The sequence below is a fragment of the Pipra filicauda genome, unplaced genomic scaffold, assembly GCF_003945595.2.
Source record: "Pipra filicauda isolate LSUMZ 115617 unplaced genomic scaffold, ASM394559v2 scaffold5_size6683894_pilon, whole genome shotgun sequence".
In the NCBI taxonomy this organism is placed as follows: domain Eukaryota; kingdom Metazoa; phylum Chordata; class Aves; order Passeriformes; family Pipridae; genus Pipra; species Pipra filicauda.
Window position 1 is genome coordinate 3,762,393 of NW_024104754.1, and position 18,191 is coordinate 3,780,583.

The 18,191-nt window shown below is 39.0% G+C and overlaps 1 long non-coding RNA gene across 1 annotated transcript in view; it reads right to left on the reverse strand.

The window, feature by feature from the left end:
* Positions 1 to 201: 201 nt before the first annotated feature.
* The window catches only part of LOC120324600, a 38,569-nt gene continuing 20,579 nt past the window's right edge, over positions 202 to 18,191 (reverse strand). Inside the window, exons 2-3 of the long non-coding RNA XR_005566039.1 lie at positions 3,752 to 8,814; positions 202 to 1,676 (exon numbers count right to left, since the gene is read on the reverse strand). This is a non-coding gene — a long non-coding RNA (uncharacterized LOC120324600). The remainder of the gene's footprint in view (positions 1,677 to 3,751; positions 8,815 to 18,191) is intronic.

An 18,191-nucleotide genomic window follows, 5' to 3' on the forward strand; every position in this document is an offset into this window, starting at 1 on the left:
AATGATTCTTTTCTGTGCTTTTTGCAATTCTGTGCATTCAGCTGACAATTTCAATATTCTCTGTTAGGGATTGTGAAAGCCTTTGTCATTAATATAAAGATTATTTTTCTTTATCTGCTTAGATATTTGTATATTTTGCCCAACAAAAATATGTTTACAGTTGGATATTTCTAAGAATGAAAACACAATCTAGACAAAATCTCAGTATCTGCTCAACCATCTGATTAACTGTTTATTGATATAACAATGTAAATATAAAAACTCTGAAATCATACTTGAAAAAATAAAAGAGCTGCTGTATTTAAGTTGAACACTCTGAATACATAGCAGATTTCATATTCCAAATAGATAGTTTTGCATAATGCAGTACCTGAAAGGACCCTGAAGCAGTGCACATTTCAGCTTTGCATTAAATGTGGGCCTGACCCTGTTCGTGTAATACAAAATAAAATAATTGTCTTTCATGCATACCAAAGACCAGTGATTTAATACAAGTTGACCGAATGGATCAGGTCAGGGACAATAACCAGTGAATGCTGATGGGTCTGCAGAGGGTACGAAGAGGATGTATGGAAGAAATTGAAAGAATCACTTATACAGCAATTACTGTAAAAAATGCACATCTGCAGTTTCCAGGAAGCTCAGAATCCCCATGAAGTTCAGTACCAACTCTCATCCCTATGCTGGGATGAGATGGATTTGAGAGCACTGAGTTTAACTGAGGAGTTTGCTTTGCTATCCCACTCTCCATTCCTACAAATCCCCAGTGTCTAACAATGCAGTTAGTCTTGGTTTCGGTTTTCTATTGGAAAAAGCGTCCTCAGGTGACAGCTCCATGCACTCTCCAGAACTTAGTTGTTCTAAATATGGATCAGGGTCTGACTTCAGGTGCTTTTCAATAAGCTCTCTATTAATTTGCACCGTTTCCTACTGAAGTATTAGGGTGGGAACTTTATTGCCATCAGCTGCAATACTGTCTACTGATATTCTGAAGAGTTCACGTGGATTTTTAGTTTTTACCTTCCCATAGGTGTCCTGCCAATGGCCCCATGCACATTTTCCCTGGGCTGGCACCTCCCTTGCTGCCTGCTGCTTGTGTCAGAACAATCACTCCTGTAAAATTGCCTTTGGATGAGGTGTTCTGTTTTTCTTCATAACAGTAGTTAAAAAAATTAAATGATTCTTAAACTATTTCACTGAGATTTTTGTTCCAGTTAGTAATCCCGAAGTCTTACCGGTGATCTACAGACCAAAATGGCTCTATAGTAAATTGTCACAAATATTTGCAACAAACTTTTGTCATTTCCCTCAGAAGGATGCACAGTCAAAGAGAACAAGTTTGCCCTCACAGCCTTACATAGGCAGGTCTCTGGGATGTGTTTGCTTTTTGCAGGACCCAGCTCCCTCCAACCAGCACCCTGAGTTGAGGAGCTAAAGAGGGCCATGTCAAGGCTCTAATGATGGGGTTCCAGAACTGCAGCACCAGGATGCAGGATAGGGGTTCATGGAGGGGGGTGATGGAGGCCATCACTACACATGGTGAATCCATGACTGATTTTTATAACACTTTCTTCTTATAACATTAGTGTGAAAAACTGTAGCCTGTGTCTTGGTCACTTGGTGGGGTGTGCAGTCGTCACTGTCTGTGCATGTGGTTCATAATTATCCACCTTCACCTAGAGTTAAAGGAAAGTTGTTATGAGTATAGAAATCCAGAGCCAGAAATAAAAACAGCTTGTTTTCCTTTTACTTGCAGGGAGAAGAGAATTCCCTTGATTTCAGTAAATCTGTATGTGTAGGGAGCTGCTCATTGCTCCACTGCTTCAGGCTGACCACTTTCTTGATTACCTTTTACTTGTGTAACCATGGCTGTTTAAGCCCAAATATAAATGGTCTTTATACACCTTGGTTCCACTGGGATTAAGGCACCCACCACTGCTGGAAGATCTGAGGTGTGACACTGCAGCTAATGTGCTGCAGCCCCGCTCTGTTCAGTGCCTGGTGCCCACAGCAGAGCATCACAGGGGCCCTCACAGGCTTGGGAAAGCCCAGCTCTGCAGGAGGGTGCCCTCACCCTGTGTGTGATGCTTGCATTGAGGGTGCTCCTCAGCACTAACCCCCCCTCTGCACACTTCCTACAGCTCCTCCTCAGCCAAGAGCTGGCTTGGGCCTTGCTGTCAATGCTGAAGTATAACAGTGTCTAGTTGTATGTAACTGGTGTTAGCTTTTTAAAAACTATTTTAAGAATACGGGCCTTGAGCATCTAGATGCTCCTGTAACTTGATAATAATGGAAGACAATGTTACATGCGAGTGCTTGAATTATAGGAATTATTTCAGAACAGTAGGACGGAAATGGCCCTCTTCTCAGCCCCTTCAGTTTATTGAAACTGGTTGTCTTTTCTTGTTTTCCTTAATACACAAAACCCACTATTTACATCTAATTTATTATAAGCACATGTTGAGTAATAGACCATCAAGCTTTTGGAGCTTCTATTTTCAGTTACATTGTACCATTGCTGAATAAGAAATGCAACTGCTGAAATTTGTTTTCCATGGTATGTTGATTAAAAGCTGCTTCAGTTTAAAATTTCTAACCATCTAAAATGGCCAGCCAGAGAGTTTATTTCCTACGCTGTATAAATAATAGATTTTGCTGTTGATATGTATCCGTCATCAAACTAGGTTAAATTCTCAGTTGGAAGTGTAAATTGTCTTGCAGTGAAGCTAACTAGCTGGAACTAATTTTAAAATGGGTATAGTGCATAATTATGGTAACCTAGTGTACAGGGACTGATCCACCTGAATTGATCATATCTGATGTAGAAAAACATGAATAAAAATTACATCGAAAACATAGCTGCCTGCTTATACATTAAATCCATTTTTGTTTAGGGATTTAAATCCCTTTACCTAACAGAAAGCAAGTGCCAAAGTTGAATATATTTCACACTAGGTTTTTCGGTGAATGCTTTAAGCATAGCCATTGGCAACAGTTTATGGATAATTTTGCCTCTGGAGAGGAGGAGATGTCCATGGAAAAAGTGAAAACATTCAAACAAAATTCATGGATTTACTGCCTTTAAATACTTTAGATTTCGAGTAACAGGGAAAGACATAGCAGGAAAAAAAAAGGAAGCGGCAATGTTGATTTCCATGATGGGAAACTTTTTGGTAGAAAGGAGGTTGCCAGCAGAAGGGTTCAGAAAGAATGAACTGAACAGGTGAAGCATTGGAAGGAAGTTGGTGAAAGACATGGAAGGAAGTATGAAAGGGGAGATAATTTAAAGGGATTAAATACAGAGAGACTTGCCATTCGTGCTGGAGTCTGAGGATATCTGAACTAGAGAGGAACTGGGGGAAGGGATGAAGCCTTTGAACACAGAGAAATTTATGGACCTCTGAAAGCAGAGATAAAGATAAGGCCTTTCAAAGATGGCTGAAGATGAAAGACTCACAATTAATCTAACTTTGGGAGATATATCTAGCTAAGGGAGCTGCAAGATTTAAAACTTCTGTTGCTGCTGCATGACACGTGTTATGGTGTTGTGTCTCCCTGGGTAACACCCTGTGGCTGGATGAAGGAGGATTCCAATTACCTTCCAGCTCTCTGCCTTGCCAGGCTTATATTGTTTCTCCAGTGTTATTGACCAATCATGAGCTTCCTGACATAACCAGAGTAGTCAGGCTTTGCTATACAGTTACTTTTTCACCTTAAAAAGAAAGAAGAAGTACTTGCATATAATATTTACCTTGAATGCAGCTCATCAAGAATCCAACTGAGTTGCTGAAAGGCTCTGTGGGTATCAGACTGCTGATTTGTTATTTGCATGCAGTGGTAAGACAGGTGCTGAGACTTTCACCATGACCCTCAAGTAACAGAAGTAGTTCTCTAACAGCAGCTATTGTTTGTTTCAGTTTGATGAATGCCAGGGTAGCAAGCAGCACTGGGAAAAACACAAATAAGAATGTAACATCTTTACAAATACAGTAATTTCTCCTATGCCCAAATCATCTTGGAGAAGGGGGAATTGTTGGCTGCACCTAGCTCTGCTAAACTGGAAGGGATCAGAGAGGTCACTGAGTCCAAACGTTTGCAGTTGTGGGCACCTTGGTTTCTTAAGAGATTCTTCAAGTCTGTGTTTAAAAGCCACAAGTAAAAGATCCCTGCCTCTTCCACTGAGGAAATTATTCCACAGGTTATCATAATTCATGGTCAGGAAGCATTTCTTGATACTCAGAACATGTTTTTGCTTCTCAGTCACTCTCTGGACTCTGCTGTTCTCTGTGAATCCTTCTGAAAAACACCTTTCCTTCACCGGTGGTCTTCTTCAAATATTTGTAGGCTGTTATCATGTCCCCCATTAATCATTTCTTTGTCAAGCAATTTATATATTTAACTCTTCTAATCTCTCCTCATAAATCAATCCTCTTAGTCTTTGGATCATGTTTGCTTCTCTTCTCTGAACTCTCAAATTTGTCAATATCCAGAAATGCATATAATATTCCAGATCGGACGGTACCAGCACCATGCAGAAAGTGGCTATTTGTTCCTTCCTCAGGGATGTGACACTATTTACTCTGTTCAATACCATACTGGCCTTTGCATGCCGTAGCACATTACCAATTCATGTAATTTAGTGTGAGCTATCTCCCTACATTTCTTTCATCATTATTGCATCTGAGATTTCTCCTTCCTGTTATTCCTCCTCAGGTGCTTTCCCAGCCTGCATTTGTTCCAAGTTGAGTCTCCTTTAGTTATTTTCTTTCCACGGTTCTGTCTTCTTTAGGACATTCTCTATTATTTTCCTTGTACACTGTCTTTCTTACAGAGTGTATGCAAGTTTCAGCAAAGTGCTGTGCACTTTCATTTCCAGTTTATCAATAAAGAAGTCTGACAGACTGTTCCTAGCAGTCATCCACATGGTAGCCAGGAGACACTTCCTACCATCTCGCTACACTGCAGCTTATTTCCTGTAATTTCATTACCTCAGCAACTTGAAAAGCACATGGAAATGGCCAAACCAATGTGAATTACTTTTTCAGCTAAGATCCTGTGAGACATAACATCACGCCACTATTAAAGCTTATCTGGTCTTGTGATAGTCCCCTATCCTTGCTAAGGGCCATGTACCCAAGGCTCACTGAAGACAAGAGTGACCAGTGGGAACATAAAGTGGATTTATGAGAGAGAGTCTGTCTGCAGTACCCTTGCTGTTTAAGTTGGTAATGTTAATATTTTCCTTTTTCAGTTATCTGGCTTATGCACAGTGAGCATAAAGGAGTTTAGGTAATTCTTTTAAGTTCTGTATGATGCAGGTTGTCCAGATTTTTTTATTTCTTCACATTTCCTTAATGTGTTTCCCTATATGTCCTTTATCAGTTGTTGCAGTTTCCTAGTTTCCTTTAAAGGATCTTCATCCCACCCTCCCTCAGTGCTCCAGGCATTTCTTCTTGGTTTTCCCTACCGACAAAATACTTGAAAAGGAACTTGATGTCAGAGCCATTACTGAATCTTTTGTTTATTCTCTTCATGTGTGAAAGGGTTGGTTCTCACTAGCATTTCTTTCCTTCAAAGAATACTTATTAAAGTATTTGAAAGCGCCAGGGTCAATCTCCTTGAACTCTTTGGTTAACATGGAGTTTTGCAATATGTTTTTTCAGTTGGTTTGGGAGGATTGGATGTTTTGGGGAAGGCTGTCTTTTGGGCAGGGAATTGATTCTTAGGTGCGTTTATATTTGGCTTGCAATTCTTGGTTAACCAAATAGTAAGAGGAGAATAATTTTTATTTTTATATTGCTCCACCATTTCTGTAGGGAAAATGAAATCTTTGTTGTGAACAAAATTTTGCCCCATAATTTGTTACCAGTCTTATTGTGCTGAAGCACTGGTGAATTTACACTGTTTGAAATTAGCATAACTGACCTGGATTTCTTATGCTAGACCCTGGAAGTGGATTAGAGTATATCTAGTTTTTCTTCATTTCATCATTTCCATGTATAATTACAGTTAGTGATCTCCAGAATAAGATGTAATTGAGTGATTTTGCACTCCTTAAATTACACAACTAAAAAAATCATTAAAAACGTAGCCTTGGATGACAGTAACTTCTTCAAATAATTGATGAGAAAAGGAGCAGAACATGATAGCTATCAGAAACGAGTCTTGGCTCTCAACACAAAAAGGAAGTAAGAAACATAGTGAAAGACGAATTTATGTCTCATTTTGCCTCTCTGACACTTCTTTTGGTTTGAAAGATTTTGGTAAGTGATAAGTAATCAGCATAAATGTCTTGAGGAATAGACAGATATTACTATTTCTCTTATTAAAGATGGGAAAGCGAAGTGATGGCAGTGAGGCAAACCAAGCATGTGGCATGAACAAGACCTATAGTGAGGTAAAATAACCTCTTTCTTGTTCTCTTTACCCAACCTACTTTGCCATTGCAATTCGGTATTTTAAAAAAAATAACAAGCACACAAAAGCACTAAGAAATAATGTTGCATTGTTAGGAGAAGGACATGAGACCAATCTAATAATTCATATTTTTAATACTTAACATTCTGAGTTATATTCCTGGATAGAGCAATTTTTTGAGAAGCTGGCTGGTTCTATCGGCATTTAAGTTATTAGGAATATTTTTACAGTGACTAATTTGATTACATGTAGGGCTTACTCTGCCAGAATTTCCTTGGAATATGCTATAGTGATTGTCTGTAGCCCCCTCAGATATGCTAGCAGTGCACTGTAGCCAGGTTAATTGACAGAACCATTGTTTCACCCCACTGTATGTTGTCCTTTCCCCATACTGCTGGATGCAGCTAAAGTTCAATACTGTCTATACCAAGTCTGCTGTTGATTTAAATGTGCTATGAATCCATCATGCTTATGCTGAATGGACTGAAAGCAGCGCGTGTTTTGTTTTTTTTTTTTTTTGCGTCTGTCATATGATGTTCTGCTACAATCTTGTGCCTTAAATGTAAATCTTATCAAAGAAATGGATAAAATTGTGAAAAGCACCATACCAAGCAAGTCAGGTCTCTGGCTTTCTTTTGATTCTATCCTTTTAAACAGAGGAATGTCTGATTTTATATGGAATGCAGTAAATATCAATGTTGATAGAAATAGAATTTAAAAAAAGTATTCTTGGCTTACTCAGAGATAAGAAGGAAAGCGATGTCAATTAATTGTACTGGCTGTTCAGAGCCTGCATGAAATGAATGGCTAGTTGCAGTCATGTTTTTAGAAAATAGGTGACTTCCTTGTAAAACTTTATCATAGTTGGCACTCTTTCTCTTATTGAAAAGAAACAAAAGACTGGTCTGGCATGAAGCCTATACTACATTTTACCTTTAATGGAGATCTCTTCAGATCTAAGTTTTAGGCAGACTCATGAGTTATATTGCAGCAAAATTCCATCTTTATTGCTTGTTATGAATGTGAGTTTTATGGAAAACAGGACTCTCAAGCTAACAGCTTTGTGCTCTTGTTAAAATTTAAAGCTTTTCTTTTTTTTTTTTTTAACCTTGGACTAGCTGAGTATTGTTTCCTCACAGTGTGCAAGCTTGAGAAATGAAAGCACCTGAAGAATAGTCTGCATTTAGGTGACTAACAGCAAATGTGTGTGGTCTGAAGATGGAGCAGGCAACATTGAAGTGTTGGCTGTTTTGCTGGCTGCCTTCACTCAGAATAGGTGTCGTGTGGGGCTCCTTTCCCTTTCCCCTGCACAGCTGCTCAGGAGATGCCATTGGTGCATGCAGAGTCATAAAGGTTTAATGCCTCCCAGTTGTGGACTGATTGAACCTCGTGGTTGGTCGGTGCCAGCAGCAATATTTCAGCTCGACCCTCGTTCTCTGCTGGGATGGAGTTGGTGGTGGCTGTGGGCACCGGGAGCAGCTGGGGGCACAGCGAGGAGGTTCTGTCCGGCCCTGGCCCAGCAGCACAGCTCTCACGAGGGTGCGCCAAGCTGATTTTGTGGGTCTCCTCTTCTAGTCTTTGTGCAGTTGAATATGAGTTGTCTGAATTTATTGTTAGAAAACCCCCTCTGTTACTTGAAACATGTTCTTCGTGCTTTCTGATGTTTTTTTCATTACACTGAAGAAGAATGTGGTTATATTAACATTTGATTATCTCTGGTGTTTTGCCTCTGCTGTTACATTTCTGTAGCTGATGTTTTCCTTTTTTGGCCTGAAACTTTTCCCCGTGTTGTGCGGCCCCTGTCCCTTGCTGTGTGCGCTGTAACCCCTGGCAACACCCGGAACCTCGGCACAAACACGATGGATGGTGGCTCCCCGCGCAAGAGTGCACGTCTCCGGCGCCCACCCAGCTGTGGACACCACCCCGGGGGGCCGTGTGGCCCGACATGCTCCCTCACTGGCTGCCAGCAAGCCCTTGTCCCGAGCCGGGCTTTGTTCATTAGCAGCAATGCAGCTAATGAAGTTGCTGTGAACTTCCTCGTGGTTTACAGCATGTACAATTTTCAAACTCGTCCATCATTGGCTTTATTTTGTTTCGGCGGGTTTCACTGACATCAATAGTGACACAATGAGGTCAGCACTGAATTCTTCTGAAGATCTGTCCTCTAAGGAATTTGTTTTTCCCTGGCAAACCAGTAAATAAATAAATCTGGTGCTCTATAGTGATTTAGCTTATTGAGACGCTTCAGCTCAGCAGTGGTGTGTGACTTTCAGAGAAGACCTGGTTTTGCCCAGTTGGGTAGCTGGGTGGGCAGAGGAGCAGCAAGGTCAGTTCCTCTGTCCAAGGGCTTCACCAGGAGAAGGATGGATTTGGGTTGGAGTCAGGCATGTCCTGGATCTGCAAATCCAATTCAGCAAGAAACATTATTTCACATTTTGTCTTATGCTTCTGCATCCAGAATGCATTGAACAGCAACACTGGTTTCAAATGATGCTTCTGATAGTGAAGCAAGGAAAAATGGGGTGTTCTTAAGGAAGGGTGGGCAGCTATTTCTGTTGTTGTCTATGTCTGTGTGGAGACAACTCAATGGAAGCCCCTGGGAGCATTTGAACACAAAAGTTGACCCACTGAGTATTTTGCCATCTGCCTTCTTTTGGAAGAAATATTCCAGAGAAAGTTGGGAAAAAGTCATGAGTTAGCATTGTGATATTATTTACTGAAGATTTATTGCCTTTTGATGGCAGTCTTTCAGCAGAAACTCATGAGTAGTTATGTTGTGAAGGAATTAGGAACTTTTGTGGCTTGTCTTTAATTTACAAATCAGCAAGAGTATATCTCTCTGAGGTGACATGTGATCTTGAGTAATTTACATTATATGACATGTCAACTTTCTCCTGTGTGCAAATTGCCCTCCAGGAATGTGACAAAATGGCAGTCACTCACATTTAAGTGCTGGCTTGTAACACAAAATTTAGAGCCAACTCAGAAGTTTTTTAGATTTGTGAGTGGTCCCATTAGAAAAGAAGACATCCAAAAGCTGAATTTGAATCAAACTGGACTATCCGCTGTAATTTCAATTTGTTCACTCATCTCGTCTTTCAATAGAACTTACATTTTTGAAAGACTTTTTTGTGTTCAGTACTTCTTTCTTTAGAAACACCCTCTCACATATTTAAATCCTTCCATATGTCTATGCACTTTTAATTTTTGTTACATTTTTTATCTTATTTTACTTTCCTTCAAGATTTGAACAGTATGTTAAATATGCATATTTGTGTTGGTTGTCTCCATCCTTATTGCCTAATTAGGAGAATATTTTCCTATTTGTGCCTGGTAATATCAGATTTCTAAAATAATTCCATAGATCTGGACTTACTGTGAGGTTCTCTTTTGGAAGGAGTTATTGTCCTGATGAAAATACAACCATCGTATCAATTTAATATTCAGTCTAACTCCCTGAATCCTATGTTTATGGCAAAGGATCAAGTCAATAAGGCTTTATGACTTTGTCACAGTAGAGTCCTTTCCTCATTCAAGAAATAAATCCCAGGCCACACAGAAACCCATTATGTATTCTTGATATGTAAACCATTCCAGAATAAAATTTAATAACAGTAATGAAACTAAATCAACATGACAAATTTCAAATAGTGCAGTGGAACATTTTTTTTATCCTCCAGCTGTTAAGACTAACTGAAATGGCAGAATCACGATGTGTAAAGTCCTACAGAAAAATGCTATGGATTTTGCTGCTGCTGCTGCAACAAGAAATAACCTTTATCAAAAAAACATCTGCTGAGTTCCCTTTGCAATCACTGGCAGCTGAGACCAGCACACAGTAAATTACCCTCCCTGTTCCGTCAGCTCTCTTCTTTATTCCTCTGATGCAACGTGCAGTGCACCACCAGTAGTTGTTAGAATATTTTTGCTGCATATATGTTTGCTCCTGTATTTATGAATGAAGGGATAAACAACAACAGGGAAAAGGCCACATGCATAAGGTTTGTGTTTAGGGCTCCTAGCCCTTGCATATGTTTAAAAGCAGATGAAAACTAGATTTAAGGGGTGTCAATCTCATTTTAATTGAGAAGATAACCCGCCTCAGATTCTATGGTAGGGAACACCATCTGGATAATAAATAAATACTTTTGGGCACACTTCTGATTGATTCAAATCTGTGTGTAGTTTGGACCTGGCCTAGTTGCTAAGTCCCTTCTTGTCTATTGTTGGAAATTTTCTGAAAGCTGTAGATCTCCATGGGCGTATACTACTGGAGAGTGAGATAACAAAGGCTATGTTAACTAACAAATCATGTTCCCAGGGCTATGGAGCTGCTGACATGATGGCTGGTGCTTCAGTGTCAGGTAGGGCCCTGCTTAGCCCCCTCTTCATTGGCTCGTGAGACTTTGGAAGGCCTCGTGCATTGGTTACATGTAGGACTTCCTGTGGAGAAAAGTCAAACCCAGTTTGAAAGGCCCAAGAAAAAGCAAATTAAATCACAGCTTTCTATTGTGCAGTCAGATAGCTGCTTCACATCAAGCCTGGCTGCTGTTGCAGAGGGCTGGTTCATGTGGTTGGGTCTGCATCACCTGTGGATACCATGAGAGTATGGAGAAACCAGATCCTTTGAAAATAAAGCAGTCATGGTGTAGGTAGCACCATGACTAGTAAATAAATAAATAAACACTTAAGAGGGTTATGGTGGGGACCCTATCTACGTGTCCACCCCATGCCCATTGTTTTGGCTGCTCTTGGTCCTCTGGAGGGAGACTGCAGAAGGGGAGAGCAGCATGGCGCTGGAAGGCCAAGGCGTGTGGTGCTGGTGGATCTGCAGCTGTAGGAAGGGGGAACATGGTTTATGTGCTCTTCAGAGGGGTGACAATAGTCTGTTCCTTCCTTGAGAGGAAGTGGGGAAGGTGGCCCTGCCTCAGGGATTCTGCATGTGGAGCAGACTGCTCCCCTTGTGCATTTACTCTTCCTGTTTATGCATTGATCCCATCAGCATGGCAGTTAAAAGCAACTCAGATCCTGATAGTATTTTAATATATATGGTCTGCAACTGTAAAGGGCTATTCCCTACTTATATAATTCAGTATTTTTTAATTACTTGGTGTACTTTAGCCTCTTTGGAGCCTTCAGCTTGTTGTGCTTGCAAAACTATTTATATTCTGCCTTGCCTTGGGACTACTTTCAGAACAGTCATTATTCAACCTTTCCAAAGAAAAGTCTTTAAGCTCTGGAAGCAGACAATAAGAACTTAGAAGGTACACATCACAACAAATAATACTACTTGCATCAAATTCTATTAATTATTTTTAAATATCCTTCAGCTCAATTACAGAGGAAACTATTGGCCTCTTGGCTTAGAATAAAAGCAGAGAGGCTGCATGATGGGCTTGATTGTAAGCATTCCCCTGAGCTCTGGTGGGAATGGAGAACAGGCTTGTGTTCACTGCCCTCACTGTGTACATAAGGTCAATGTATCAGAAAATAGCCAGTGGAGCAGCTAGTTTCAAGAGCTTTCATACGCTGACTATGAATTTTATCGTTAATTTTCCTTCTAAGTTTGATATTAATCTCTTATTGCATTATGCACACAACACAAATATTTTTTTCTTTATTTCTAAAGGAAGAATTAAAATACTCCCAAACTGTCTACCCACTTCACAGAAATATTAAGCAACAGACCCAAATGTGTGATAAGATGGGAATCCTCTCTCTCTGGGATTTCACAAGGGGATAGGAAGTCACATGTTGTCACAGTGGTATGTTTTCTCATAAAACCAGTGAGTCATTGCCACCAAAATGATTTCAAGGAAGGATCACAGTTTCAAAATTGTTTGATTTAGAAAGTAGTGGGAAAATTTTTTAGTTTTGAAAAGACTTGTGTCAACATTTTCTTAATGGAAAACAAAAATTGTTTGAAGTAATATTTTCCTTTGAAACTCGGGCTAACTCAATACAAACTTAAATGATTAGAAGGGAAATATTTTGAAATTAATATTTTAAAATTAATAAGGACATGTTTGATTCACTGTCACCCACTTCATGTTCAATTTTGTGGATTTTGATATCTTATATTCTTCTAACACGAGGAAGCTTTTCTTGACTTGTTCATAGTTATACAGACTCTGAGAAAAATGTATTTGGAGTAGATAGCCTGACTGTACTTTTAGTGAGGTCTCCCACGACTGACCATAAAGTAACAGACATTCATTACTCACATTGCCTCTTTCTTGAATTGGCTTTGAGATAGCCCACATATCCTGTTTGCATGTTACCTATCCCTGAATGACATTTTGGAAAAAATAAATCCTAAATGTATCCTTTTGGGGTATTCAGAACATCCTGGACTTGTTACACCATCTCTTGATTAGGATAAGCTGGGAAGATGCTGTCCAGGTCACCTGCTTTCAAGTACCTATTTTGGGAGGTGAAAAAGGTAGTAGTTGGTAGTCTAAGAAAAAGTTGTTTTTAACTGTCTTGAAACACATATACATCTTCAAAAATATTTTTAAAAATGAGAAAAAATTGCACCTGTTACGTGTCAGTGTTGTCACAGTCTAACCTGGCGATTTCTAAAATTCCACTTCCCTGCTTGCTGGTAACTGTTATTCACTCAAACTCACGTTGCAGTGCCAGTATAATGCAAAATAAGCTGTGTACAGGTATAGTGACCTAACTGGCAACTGGTATTCTATCTGAAGTATAACATGCTCTTGTGAACTGGGCAATGTCAAATTTCACTGTATATTTTGCAATCCTTTTTATAGCCCATCACTTTGGTTTTACTAATCTTATTTCAATTTCCATGCCATAAATACACAGGAAGGCAGGGCCATATTTTCAAGAAATTGTCCGAGAGCTTTCCCATGCAACAGGAACCACCAAATGCCTGACCCAGTCACAGCATACTTACAGTGGGGGCTGCTTGTGACTGATTTGTAATCAGGACAAAACTTGCCTTAAGTTCCTCAGACAGCTTAAACTGTAGGGTATTTAATTCAGTTTTGGAAAAGCCTCATTTAAATCTTGATTTCCAAAGAGGTGGGACAGCAAAGATGGGGTGAAGGGACGTGTGTCAGGGCAAAGAGAGCATGACATCCCTGCCTGATAGTCCATCACAAGTAGGACCATGCCCAAAAGTAAATGTTCTCAAGTATTCCTCTAGCTGTGAACTATAAGGCCAGCAAAGCCAGGTGTTGATTCCTGGACTCATCCGTTGCTGTTCTACAGAATGCCTAGGTTTGACTTTAAAATTACCTTTATCTCTAAGTACTCTGCTGAAATAGGGCCTCCCAATTACTGAATAGCAAAAGGTGTTTTATAATTTGCAGTTAAAGCTGTGACAGTTAGAACCTTCATTTATTTTCCTTTTACATAATAGTGAGGCCACATGTATAATAAAGGTTAGGAAAATCCTTGTTATAGGAATTACCTGTATAGCTATTACCTGTATAGTTCTATTAACTTCCCTGAAAGTATGGAGTGAGTTACCCTCCTGTGAGGTAACTGAGAGGACTGATTTGTTGCAATGTGTGAGCTGCTCTGCAGATATCATAGCAAAACAGAATAATTTAGTAGACTCTGGTAATATTCAGCCTTTTCTTCACTGACCTTCTCTGGAGAAAAGCAGGATTTCTGACTACATGTTCTCATGTTTGAAAAATCTGTACTAATAGATTTTAAAATCCCGAAATGTTGTTACTCTTGTAAAAATATTCATTAAAGAATGGCTTGAGGTTTTCTTCTTAATTATACTGTTATTAATCTTTGAATGCTTTTGAATGGATGTGGTTTTATTGTTCTTTAACCAACTGAGCTTATAATTGTTCTGCTATATTTGTGCTTGGCCAGGCATGACACATTGTACCACACTAACATTCAATTTTTTTTTCATTCTGTTATTAACAGTCTAGTGATTTTTTTTTTTTAAGCAAGAATCCTATATAGCGTTCTGTAGTCGATTCATAAAGTACAGAGGAGAATTAGCACGTGGTGGTAAAGATCTAACGTCTTGCAAAAACAGGAATATGAAATAATGAAGCAAAACTAGTGTTCCTTGCTGACAAGCTTCTAAAACAAGAAGTTAAATAATCATTAAAAACATAAAGGGAAGTGAATAAATTTGTGGTTAGCATTCAAATACAGTTGCCTGAGGAATGAATATATGCAGTCTAATGTAATTATATTAATTAGAACTAATTTTTCTATTATTACCATAATGACAGTACACAATTTGAAGTGGGCTGAAGTTCTGAAGAACTTTCTTTTGCTATTTTCACTAACGCTAGTGTGGCAGTCAAATTTGCAGCAATGACAAAGCAGCTTGGCATTCTCAACATTGGTGTAAATGCCTGTATCGCTGATAACCTGTTTTTAGGTGCTCATAAAATTGCAGGGTTCTGCAGTCGCACAGAACCCCCTAGAGGCTGCTGAACAAATATCATGGGTGGTGGTAGGTGCTTAAAAAAAAATCAGTTGCTTCCAATTGTCGTAAGAATTTAACATCCTGTTTTTGTCTTTCTATAACCTCGGTTCTCTCAGTAGTTCCAAAGCTGCATTCCTGCATGTTTTTAACAGGATGCAACTGCCATTTCCTTATTTTGTATGGCTATTTTTATTAGATTACAATTACTTTACGTTATGATTGATTGAAGGCTATTCATTTGATGTTCATATAGTCAAAAATATTTCTTTGAAGTTAGAGTTCTGTAAAAAAATATTTTCCCTCAGTTTCATATTCAGTTTGCTAAATTAATGAACAGACTGTAGTATAGAAGACAGCTTATCGTCTGTGCTCTGTTTATGCACAATCTCTATTGCTTTGCATGAATTGAGCTCACGTTAGAAAGGGATGAAATTACTTGAAACTGTGTAAAAAAATTTGCTTTATTAAAAAGACATGCTTGCTTTAAAGACTACATAATGCATTGCATGCATACCTCATTTATTACTCCATGCTTTTCTGTGGCTGTAAAACTGTCAAAACAGATCGTGCTAGCAAAAATTTTCTCAGTTTCTTGGTAAGGCTAAATGAAATCAAATATAAAGTTTGTGATACATTAAATCACAAATATAAATATATTCTTTACAGCCAGCTGTTATGTCTAAATGTGCACATTTTAAAATGGAAACATTTATCCAACATGCTGATTAGCAATTTCAGTTCTGAAAAGCCTGATTACATTTAAGATGCAAAAGATTAAAATGACTAAACAGATAATGTTAATAGTTCATCTTCCTTGATGGGTTTATATGTTTAAAATCACAAAAGTTATACCAGAACTTCTTGCATAGTAAACTCACCAAAAATAGTATGGTTGTAATGTATCTCACTGCAGGTTGTAATTTCTTAGGGCCAGTGTTTGAAGGAAAGATTCTGGCTGAGAATACCTGTCTGTGCTTCTTTTATGATATTTACACACACACACATCTAATTTAAGCTACAAAACTACATAATAGATGGTTGTACTAAAAATGCCTGAAAAGAATAATGAACAGTTATCTTAATTACTAGTAGAACTCTAACTCTTGTAGAAGTTCATGTTTGCTGTTAATAATTAATTTTTCAACTATTCTTCTGCTCTATGAATACAATTAATTAAAAGAAAAAAATGTGGATTTACATTTTATCTAATCCAGTCCTGTGTTACAGCTTTATTCTCCCATTTTTGTTATCTATTTCTTATGCATTTGAACATGCAAATGCAGAGGTAAAAATATTGCTAGCCTTTTTTATACCTTGGCAATCAGTGGTTCAAAAGTTCATGCAATACCGTATGTCCTAATAATATTTATCTAAATCTAAAATAATATGGAACTGTCAAATAGGATCCCACATAGTAACAAATGATGGAATGCAGGGGAACTCTTAGATTTAGCCTTTTCTTTTTTGTCCAGCAAGCTAATGCAATAAGACCAATAATGAAAGGTTGTATAGTAGGCCAAAAGTCTGTGACAGATAAAAAAGAAATGTTGGAAAACGATGAAGCTTTTGCACAATTAGATTTTTTGAGGCAGTGCTGTAAGGATTGTCCAGGGCCTGTTCAGTTCTGATTGATGGTAAAATCATAACTACATCATATTAGCTGTAGAGTTCACTGACAGGTTACTGCAGATTAATATTGCTACTGCTGTTCACTTACCATCAAACTGGTGGAAATATGAATTGAGCTGCTGCTACAACAAACCCTGCATATTAAGAGGTAGGGTGTTTTACTGAACCGTCTCCATTCTGTCGCTAGGAAGGGGATGCAAACAACATTTATCTCCCAGGTATGCAGATATATACTAACATACTAATTAGTTTTTCCAGGGGACCTTGATGATGCTGACCAGTTAGCAATCATGCATGCTTAGTGTTGCTTTGAGGATTAGTTTATGATTAAAATGATTAAAATGATACTTGCAAGTCATAATGGATGGTATTTTCCAGTGATTGAAATATTTAATCTCATGCAAAGAGCAGTTGCATGTACTGGATACATGCTTGTTGTGGAAGATGAAATGAGATATTTTAGGGCCCAGGCTGAGGGAGATGTTGCACCCCTTCAGCTGGAGACATGGGGCTGAGGCGAGCTGGCAGTCAGCCCGGGGTGCCCAGCTGCTGATTGTGACACGGAGAAGCCCAGGATTGTGCCTCCCTAATTGCAGTGGCAGAGGCAACATTCTGTGGGTTTGAAGCCATAAGGAGCTCTGTGGCTTTTGTTTGTTTCGCTGTTGATATTGGGACTTTATTCTGCAGGATCTCCTCTCACCCAGCACCTCTGGCAACCTGCAAATACCAACTGATATTTACTCTCTGCCCCACAAGCCTTGAGAGATGAACTGTCTTTTTCCTTGGAGGAAAACCCAACTCTGGCTATTTCCCCTGCACACCCTGTTGATATTTTCTTCCCTTTCCCATTGCCAGTGACGGTGACAAGAACTGTTTCTCACCATTTGCAGCTATCACAAAAGCATAGTGACATCCCATGATGGGTACCTCTCACCTTCCCCTATCCCAAGTGCTCTATGTATTTCATCAAAATCTGCCTAAACCCTCCTGTTTCTTTCCTCACAAACCAACGTCATATCAGAACGCCTTTGGCTAGTGAAAAAGATGCTTTTCCATAACAAATAAAAAGTCTAAGAACTCTATTTGTTCCCCAAAAGGGCAGCTAGAGGAAAGATGCTGCTGGTGGGCAGTCGATGTCCCTGTTGCTGGAGCTGGCAACCATGGAAAACTAGCACCAGTTGCCCAAAGTAGTATTTATTTCTGCCCTCTCCTTTGAGCTTCACTTCTCCCTGATCACCATAGTGATTCCCTCTGCCTCAGTTTTTCCACTGGTAAACTGAGAATAATCCTTCCAGAAACATGGTGAGAAGCAATTCGTTAGTGCTTTCTGGGACTTGCAACAGGAAATGTACTACCGAAGTGCACAGGTTTACGAAAACAGTTCCCCAAGTGTAATGTAATAGCATTTGTGATTTTAAAAATGTAGGCATGAATCTTAACTGCGAATCTCAGCTGAGTTAAATGTATTTTTTGTCAAGGAGACATTGTTTTTTTTATGATAGCTACACTGTGATTCATGAGTCAACATGCTATACAAATACCAGAAGGCATAAGTGAATTATAGACATTTCTCAGGAGTGGCATAGCAGTTCTCCATTACCCAATTCAGTTAAAATATCCTATTTATCATACTTTTTTTTCTTTTTAATGGATGAATCCTGCAATTTTTATTTAAATGAAAAATCCATGTTAGGGAACATGCGCTTTGGCTGGA